Source organism: Propithecus coquereli, unplaced genomic scaffold, assembly GCF_000956105.1.
Source record: "Propithecus coquereli isolate 6110/MARCELLA unplaced genomic scaffold, Pcoq_1.0 Scaffold213, whole genome shotgun sequence".
In the NCBI taxonomy this organism is placed as follows: Eukaryota; Metazoa; Chordata; class Mammalia; order Primates; family Indriidae; genus Propithecus; species Propithecus coquereli.
The window spans coordinates 4,730,963-4,739,123 of NW_012146412.1; the positions used below are offsets into that span (position 1 = coordinate 4,730,963).

General features: G+C 41.5%; 2 pseudogenes across 1 annotated transcript; one reads left to right on the forward strand and one right to left on the reverse strand.

Annotated features, from left to right (window-relative positions):
• Positions 1-374: 374 nt before the first annotated feature.
• LOC105810489 lies at positions 375-1,602 on the reverse strand (annotated as a pseudogene).
• Positions 1,603-1,704: 102 nt separating this feature from the next.
• Positions 1,705-3,852, forward strand: LOC105810490 (annotated as a pseudogene). The gene has a single exon (XR_001137495.1). The product of XR_001137495.1 is annotated as a polyadenylate-binding protein 4 pseudogene (transcript).
• Positions 3,853-8,161: the final 4,309 nt, after the last annotated feature.

Consider the following 8,161-nt stretch of genomic DNA (forward strand, 5'->3'; position numbering starts at 1 on the left):
CAAACATTACCTTAATATAATTTTAGAACATTTGTGTTGCCTCCAAAAAATAATTCTAAACAAACCCCAAAAATAATATCTACCGTAACAATGTTATTTCAAGAATTAAAGAAAAAAAATAGTATCTATAAAACACCTAACACATAGCAGGTGCTTGATAAATGTTAGTTTCTCTTGCTGCTTTCCCAGCTGGCAAGCAGTGGGTGAGTAAGCAACATGAAGAAAGGAAGGGGGAAGTCTCTTTTCTTAGGAGGCATGACCCTCATCAGAGCCAAGGGCTATCATTTAAGAGCCATTAATGATGAGACTGAGAACAACCACTCAGCTGTTCACTTCTTTCTCAGGAATATATGAAATTTAAGTTCATTTAAAAATTAAATATATTCACTTATTCCTCCAGAGGTAGTAGATTCATTACTGAGTCTTTGTCTTCTACGTGAGGTGAGCAGAATTTAGTTTTAAAGCTGCTGAATTAATTACTTTTGTTACAGATAAGTGATTTCCTTAGTTCACTTCTATATCTGTCTTCAGCTTCCACAGTGACTTTGTGACGATCACATTGGTATGGGCAAGAATGCAAGAGCTTGCTAAAATTTCGGCTATTCAGTGATATTCCTACTGCTATGCAACCTGAGCATCTATACTTCAACATTTTGGAAGAATTGTCAGTGTCCGTTGCTAGAAAACCGATTACTTCTTTATTTATTATATCTGAACATAATGTAAATGGATCTGTTACTGGTAACTGCTGCTTTCTATTTTTGGCAGTGTGAGTTGGATGTTTAAAAACATGGTCACTTGATTGAGAAACAAAATTCTTTTTTTCAACAGTTGTTTCTTCATGTAGGCTTTGGTTGCAGGTTGAATTGGCTTTACACAAACTCTTACTTTGCTCACTCTCCCTATAACAAGTATTAACTGGGTTTGCACTCTTTAACAGAGTCTTCATTTGGTCATCACTTGCACATGCTTTAGACATGATTCCATGGGATTTATAACTCTGAATGTGTTTAGAATGGCTTTTATCCTTATCTTCTGCTTTGCTACCTCGACCAATACTATCTGCATGGAGACGTTTCAATGCATTCTGAATATTTACGTTCACAGATGAAATATCATCCTTATATTTTTCTCTTCGTATTTCTTCCTCCTTTCCTTCTCTTTCAAGCTGCCTATTCTGTGTGGAATTTCCTTTGCTTTCTTCCAGTGCTCTTCAAGATTCTCTTCTTTCACATTTATATCCCTTAATTGTTCTGTTTCATTTTCATCAAAAGGATATTCTCCTAGACTTAGAGATAATTTCTCTGTGATTTTTTTGCAGTTGTGAGGCACGAATGTGGCAGCTTTGTTTAGTTCCTCATTCTGAGATTCAGTTAAGCTTGGATCATGAGTGGAAGTCCATTGTTTTTGAAAAGGTCATACCGGTTTTCCTCACAATCCTCTGTGCAATGACCGACAGTGGGCTCCCGCGCCCGGGCTTGCCGAGTGGGCACCCACAGGATTCGGTTTCCCTCTTCCCGGCTGTCGTGATCTTAGGCCGCCGGGAGCCCGAGGCCTAGATTCATAGAGAAACGCGTGTCCGGAGGCCGCTGTGGGCAGCATCTGCTTGCCGCTTACAGGATTTTTAATCCTGCGGAAGGGGATTTCTCATTTAATTTTTTTTTTCTTTTGGGAATTTGGAGCTTCAAACCGGGACAGCTGAAAATGGCAAGCTCCCAGGGAGGGCCGTACTGTTTTGAGGGCCTCTTGTCTGAGGCGTTGCGGTCCGTGCGAGCTGCCGTGCCCCGCCCGGCCTCTGCGCCCGCGGACTCCGGCTCGTCTCGGCCGTGCTCTGTGCCACCTGCGAGCCTCCCAGCGGGCCCCCGTCCTGCGGCCGGCAGCTACCCCATGGCCTCGCTGGACGCGGGCGACCTGCGCTCGGACGTCACCCAGGCCGTGCTGCGCGAGAAGCTCAGCCCTGCGGGCCTGTGCTCTCCATCCGGTCCGCCCCGGTGTGATCACCGCCGCTCCCGGGTTTGGCCTACAGCGACTCCCAGCGGCCGGCGGACGCTGAGCGGGCCTCGCACGCCATCAACTTCGATGTGATTAAGGGAGAGCCAGTCCGTGTCATGTGGTCTCGGAGAGACCCCTCTTTGAGAAAATCTGGTGCGGGAAACGTCTTCATCAAGAACCAGGACAGATCTACAGATAACAAGGCACTTTATGATACTTTTTCTGCTTTTGGAAACATTCTGTCCTGTAAGGTGGTGTGTGATGAGAACGGCTCTAAGGTTACGCCTTCGTGCACTTCGAGACCCAAGAGGCTGCCGACAAGGCCATCGAGAAGACGAATGGCATGCTCCTCGAACCGCAAAGTGTTTGTGGGCAGATTCAAGTCTCGCAAAGAGCGGGAAGCTGAGCTTGGAGCCAAAGCCAAGAATTCGCCAATGTGTGTATCAAGAACTTTGGGGAAGAGGTGGATGATGAGAGTCTGAAAGAGCTTTTTAGCCAGTTTGGTAAGACACTAAGTGTCAAGGTGATGAGAGATCCCGGTGGGAAATCCAAAGTCTTTGGCTTTGTGAGTTACGAAAAGCACGAGGATGCCAATGAGGCCGTGGAAGAGATGAACGGAAAAGAAATCAGTGGTAAAGTCATATTTGTAGGCCGTGCTCAGAAGAAAGTGGAATGGCAGGCAGAGTTAAAACGGAAATTTGAGCAGCTGAAACAGGACAGAATTAGTCGATATCAGGGGGTGAATCTATACATTAAGAACTTGGATGACACTATTGATGATGAGAAATTAAGGAAAGAGTTTTCTCCTTTTGGATCAATCACCAGCGCTAAGGTAATGCCGGAGGATGGAAGAAGCAAAGGGTTTGGCTTCGTCTGCTTCTCATCTCCTGAAGAGGCAGCCAAAGCAGTCACTGAGATGAATGGACGCATCGTGGGCTCCAAGCCACTGTACGTTGCCCTGGCCCAGAGGAAGGAAGAGAGAAAGGCTCACCTGACCAACCAATATATGCAGCGGGTGGCTGGAATGAGAGCACTCCCTGCCAGTGCCATCTTAAATCAGTTCCAGCCTGCAGCTGATGGCTGCTTTGTGCCAGCAGTCCCACAGGCTCAAGGAAGACCTCCGTATTATACACCTAACCAGTTAGCACAGATGAGGCCGAGCCACGCAGGCAGCAAGGTGGGAGACCTCAAGGCTTCCAAGGAATGCCAACTGCTATACGCCCGTCTGGGCCTCGTCCAACTCTCCGCCATCTGGCTCCAACTGGTAATGCTCTGGCCTCTCCTGGTCTCCCTACTATTACTCAGAGAGTCGGGTCTGAGTGCCCAGACCGCTTGGCTATGGACTTTGGTGGGGCTGGTGCCTCCCAGCAAGGGCTGACTGACAGCTGCCAGTCTGGAGGCGTTCCCACAGCTGTGCAGAACTTAGCGCCACGTGCTGCTGTTGCTGCTGCCGCTGCTCCTCGGGCTGTTGCGCCATGCAAATACGCCTCCAGTGTCCGCAGCCCTCATCCCGCGATACAGCTTCTGCAGCCACCCTAGCCTGCAGTCCACGTGCAGGGGCAGGCGCCTCTGACTGCCTCCATGCTGGCCGCAGCACGCCCCCAAGAACAGAAGCAGATACTGGGAGAACGTCTGTTCCCGCTCATCCAAACAACGCATTCAAACCCGGCTGGAAAGATTACGGGAATGCTGCTGGAGATCGACAACTCTGAACTGCTGCACATGCTGGAGTTCCCTGAGTCTCTCCGCTCCAAGGTGGATGAAGCTGTGGCAGTTCTACAGGCTCATCATGCCAAGAAAGAAGCTGCCCAGAAAGTGGGTGCTGTTGCTGCTGCTACCTCTTAGACAAGGAAAAACCGATTCAAAGGCAAATAACCCCTCATGGAATTCAGCTCCAGGTTTGAAGACTTCCTAGCTTGTCCTATGGACCTCAACACCAGGAACCACAAATTGCAAATTTAACAGGTCATTTTATATCAAAAGGCCAATTATGAAGCGCCTAGAATTTTTCTATTATATAAATATATTCTCTGGGTTCTGCTATGGCCCAGACAGTGTTAATTTTTTTTTTTCTACTGTGGGTTTTGATTCCCCCCCTCCCCAGAAATTGGTTTATTTGATGTACCCAAGTCTTAAGTTTCTCAATAAAGAAAAATCCATTAAAAAAAAAAAAAAGTCCTCCCACCTCAGCCTCCCAAAGTGCTAGGATTACAGGCGTGAGCCCCCGTGCCCAGCTATTTATGGTATATTTTCATATATAGTGATTTGTATTTCCATTTATTAATTATTTTAATCTTTATTTTGGCATTTCTACCATTGGATTTTTGTTTAATATATTTTTTTAATTGAACTTTTCTTAATTTTATTTTTCATTTGTATAAATTTAAGGGCTACAGGTGTGATTTTATTACATGGATATTTTGCGCAGTGGTGAAGTGAGGGCTTGTAGTATATCCATCTCAAAAGCAATTTATATCATACCCACAAATAGTTTTCTCGACACCTAATCCCTCCCACCCTCCTACCATTCCAAGTCTCTTGATGTCTATCATTCCACACTCTATGTCCATGTGCACACATTATTTAGCTCCCAGTTATAAGTCAGAATGTGTGATATTTGATTTTCTGAGTTATTTCACTGAAGATAATGGCCTCCAGTTCTGTCCATATGTCTGCAAAAGACATAATTTCATTCTTTTTATGGCTGAATAGTATTCCATTGTGAATATATAACACGTTTTCTTTATACAGTAATCTGTTGGTGGGCACTTAGGTTGATTCCATCTTTACTCTTGTGAATAGTGCTGTGATAAAATACCAGTGCAGGTATCGTTGTTATATAATGATTTATTTTCCTTTAAGTAGATACTTGGCAGTGGGATTGCTGGATCGAGTGGTAGTTTTATTTTTAGTTCTTTGAGAAATCTCCATGTTTCACATAGAGGTTGTAATAATTTACATTCCTGTAAATAGTGTATAAGTCTTCCCTTTTCTCCACATCCACACTGACATATGTAATTTTTGACTTTTTAATTATAGCCATTCTGACTGGTGTAAGATGATATCTCATTGTGCTTTTAATTTGCATTTCTCTGACGATTAATGATGTTTAGCATTTATTTTCATTTGCTTGTTAGCCATTTGTATGTCTTCTTTTGTAAAATGTCTATTCCTGTCTTTGACCACTTTTTAATAGGATTATTTGCTTTTTTGTTGTTGTTGAGTTGTTTGAGTTCCTTGTAAATTGTGGATATTGGTACCTTATAGATCACATTATTTGTGAATATTTTCTCCCATTCTGCAGGTTTCTGTTGACTCAGTTGATTATTTATTCTACCGTATAGAAGTTTTTAGTTTAATTAAGTCCCATTTCTCTATTTTTGTTTTTGTTGCTTATGCTTTTAAGATTTTAGTCATGAATTCTTTGCCTAGACCAATGTATAGAAGAGTTTTCCCTAGGTTTTCTTCCTATATTTTTAAAGTTTCAAATTTTACATTTAAGTCTTTAATCCACCTTGAGTTGATTTTCCTATATGGTGAGAAAAGTCCAGTTTCGTTCTTCTGAATATAGGGATACAATTTTCCCAGCACTATTTTTTGCAAAGTGTGTACTTTCCCCAGTGTATGTTTTTGTTGCCTTTGTCAAAGATCAGTTGGCTGTAGATACATGGCTTTGTTTCTAGGTTCTCTGTTCTTTTTCATTGGTCTATGTGTTGTGATACCGGGACCATGCTGCTTTGACAACCATAGCCCTGTATTATAATTTGAAGTCAGGTAATGAGATGACTGCAGCTGCCGGGAGTTAGCTACTCTCCCAGAAAAACAGGTCCCAGGTAGGATCATAGCAAGAGATTTGGATATAACAGAGACAAAGTGTAGGTTAAAGTGATGGGGAAATTAGGGGTCCTCCAGCATTCCCATGAGCCAAGATTCACTGAGTGAAGTCCCACATCAGTATTTATTGGTACAGCAAGCAGTTGTCCTTGGTCATAGAATTATGTGTACATATTATTCGTTTAGGTTTAAAGGCCTCCCAAAGGTTTCAAGAGATCCCTTACCTAATTCTATCTACAAGAGTAAACGGTTACAAATTTTTTTCAAGATAAACATTTTAAGCCCTAAGTTAAGAATAAATCTAGCTGAGCATACAAGTTAAAGATAAAAATGTATAAAAAACAGGAACACTGAGCCTGCATACTTTTCTAATCTATTTCTCTGTATACTGAGACAAGTGGTCAGGAGTGAAACAGAAATAGCCTTGAGGTTTATGATAGTTCCAGCTGCAGGTTGTCTGCTGGGCTGACATCCCTTGATCAGTTTCTTAGCCTTGGGCCCCGTGCCAAGCTCTGCCTTGCACAAGCTCCAGGCTCTGGCTTGCAGTCACCTCTGATTGGTGGAATGCTCCCCTTGTTGCTAAGCAGCTTCTGGTCTGTGAACTAACACACCCACAGATTCCTTCAAGGCAAAGTCCTGTAAAACTCCTGAAACTTTCCACGTCTTAAGAGAAGCCCTATTTCCCAACATGCAAGTTTGTTCTTTTTGCTTAAGATTGCTTTGGCTATTTGGGCTCTTTTTTTATTAGGATTTTTTTTTCTAATTCTCTGAAAAATAGTGTTGGTATTTTGATAGGAATTGCATTCAATCTGTAGGTTGCTTTGGGCAGTATGGTCCTTTTAATGATATTAATTCTTGTGATCCATGAGCATGGGATTCCATTTGTTTGTGTTGTATATAATTTCTTTCACCAGTATTTTGTAATTTTCCTTGAGATCTTTCACCTCCCCAGTTAAATATATTTGAAGGTATTTTTTTTACAGTTATTTTAAAAGAATTGTCTTCTTGATTTGGTCCTCAACTTTATTGTTATTGGTGTGTAGAAATGCTAAAAATTTGTATGTTGATTTTGTATTCTGAAACTTTACTGAATTCACTTTAAAAACTCTAAAGGTTGTTTGGTAAAGTCTTTAGGGTTTTCTAGATATAAGATTATATTCTCAGTGAACAGAGATAATTTGACTTCTTCCTTTCCAATTTGGATGCCTTTCATTTTATTCTCTTGCCTGATTGCCCTGGCTAGGACTTCCAGAACTATGTTGAAGTGGGGAGGCAAAAGTCGCATTCTTGTCTTGTTCCAATTCAAAGAGGGGATGCTTTCAACTTCCCTGTTCTGTATGATGTTAGCTGTGAGTTTGTCACACATGGCATTCATTATTTTGAGGTATGTTCCTTCTATGCCTAATTTTTTGAGGGTTTTATATGAAGCAATGGTGATTTATCAAATGCTTTTTCTACATTTATTGAGATGATCCTATGGGTTTTGTTTTGTAGCATTTTGTTGATAATTTTTGGAAATCCAGGCACTTCACATGGTCTCCACTGACTACACAAGAGATATTGATCATTGCTGTCTGATGGGGATAAAAAGTCATGGCTCCCTGCTTAGCCTTTTCTGATATCACCCTGGTGAGGTGTGAAGAGTGTATTGACTGTCTTATACAGTTTGACAAAGTTATAGATATTATAAATATTATCTGATGATGATACCCATTTAGCACATCAAACTAAGCTTGTAGTTTTAAGTATTATAATGCTGCAATTGACAGAATAATAAATACGGTGCATCATGAGTCATATCAATGGGCATAGACAAAAACAGTCTCAGCAAAAGTCTGCCCTAAATCTAAAGAACCAAGAATGAGCAGCCTAACTAGATAGGACCCTTGTAGACAATAACCACTCTATTCCAGTGGTCAAACACCACAGAAAAAATGTGGCTCCACCTTTGTATGCCAAAAAAGGCCAAGTACAGAGCCTTGATTTTTTTGGATAGGAGAGGGGAAAGAGGTCAGATGGAGTGAGAGAGGGGTAAGACAGCCTAGCCTGTCAATACTCCTATCAAGCTCATCTCATTGAAAAGTATATTTATCACACCGAACACATTTACTTTACTTTTTCCACTTTGATTCAAGTTTTTGCCACTTTTTTCCTTTTTGTAATTATTTACTTCCATGGATGATGAGAAGTAAGGGATGTAACTATTATGTTTATCTTACCTAACATATCTACAGATGTTTATTCAAAGGATTATTTTTCAATGTAATAAAGAAAACTAAAATACAACATGCATTATTAATCAAATTTACCTTAATTCAAACTTGTACTTATTTCT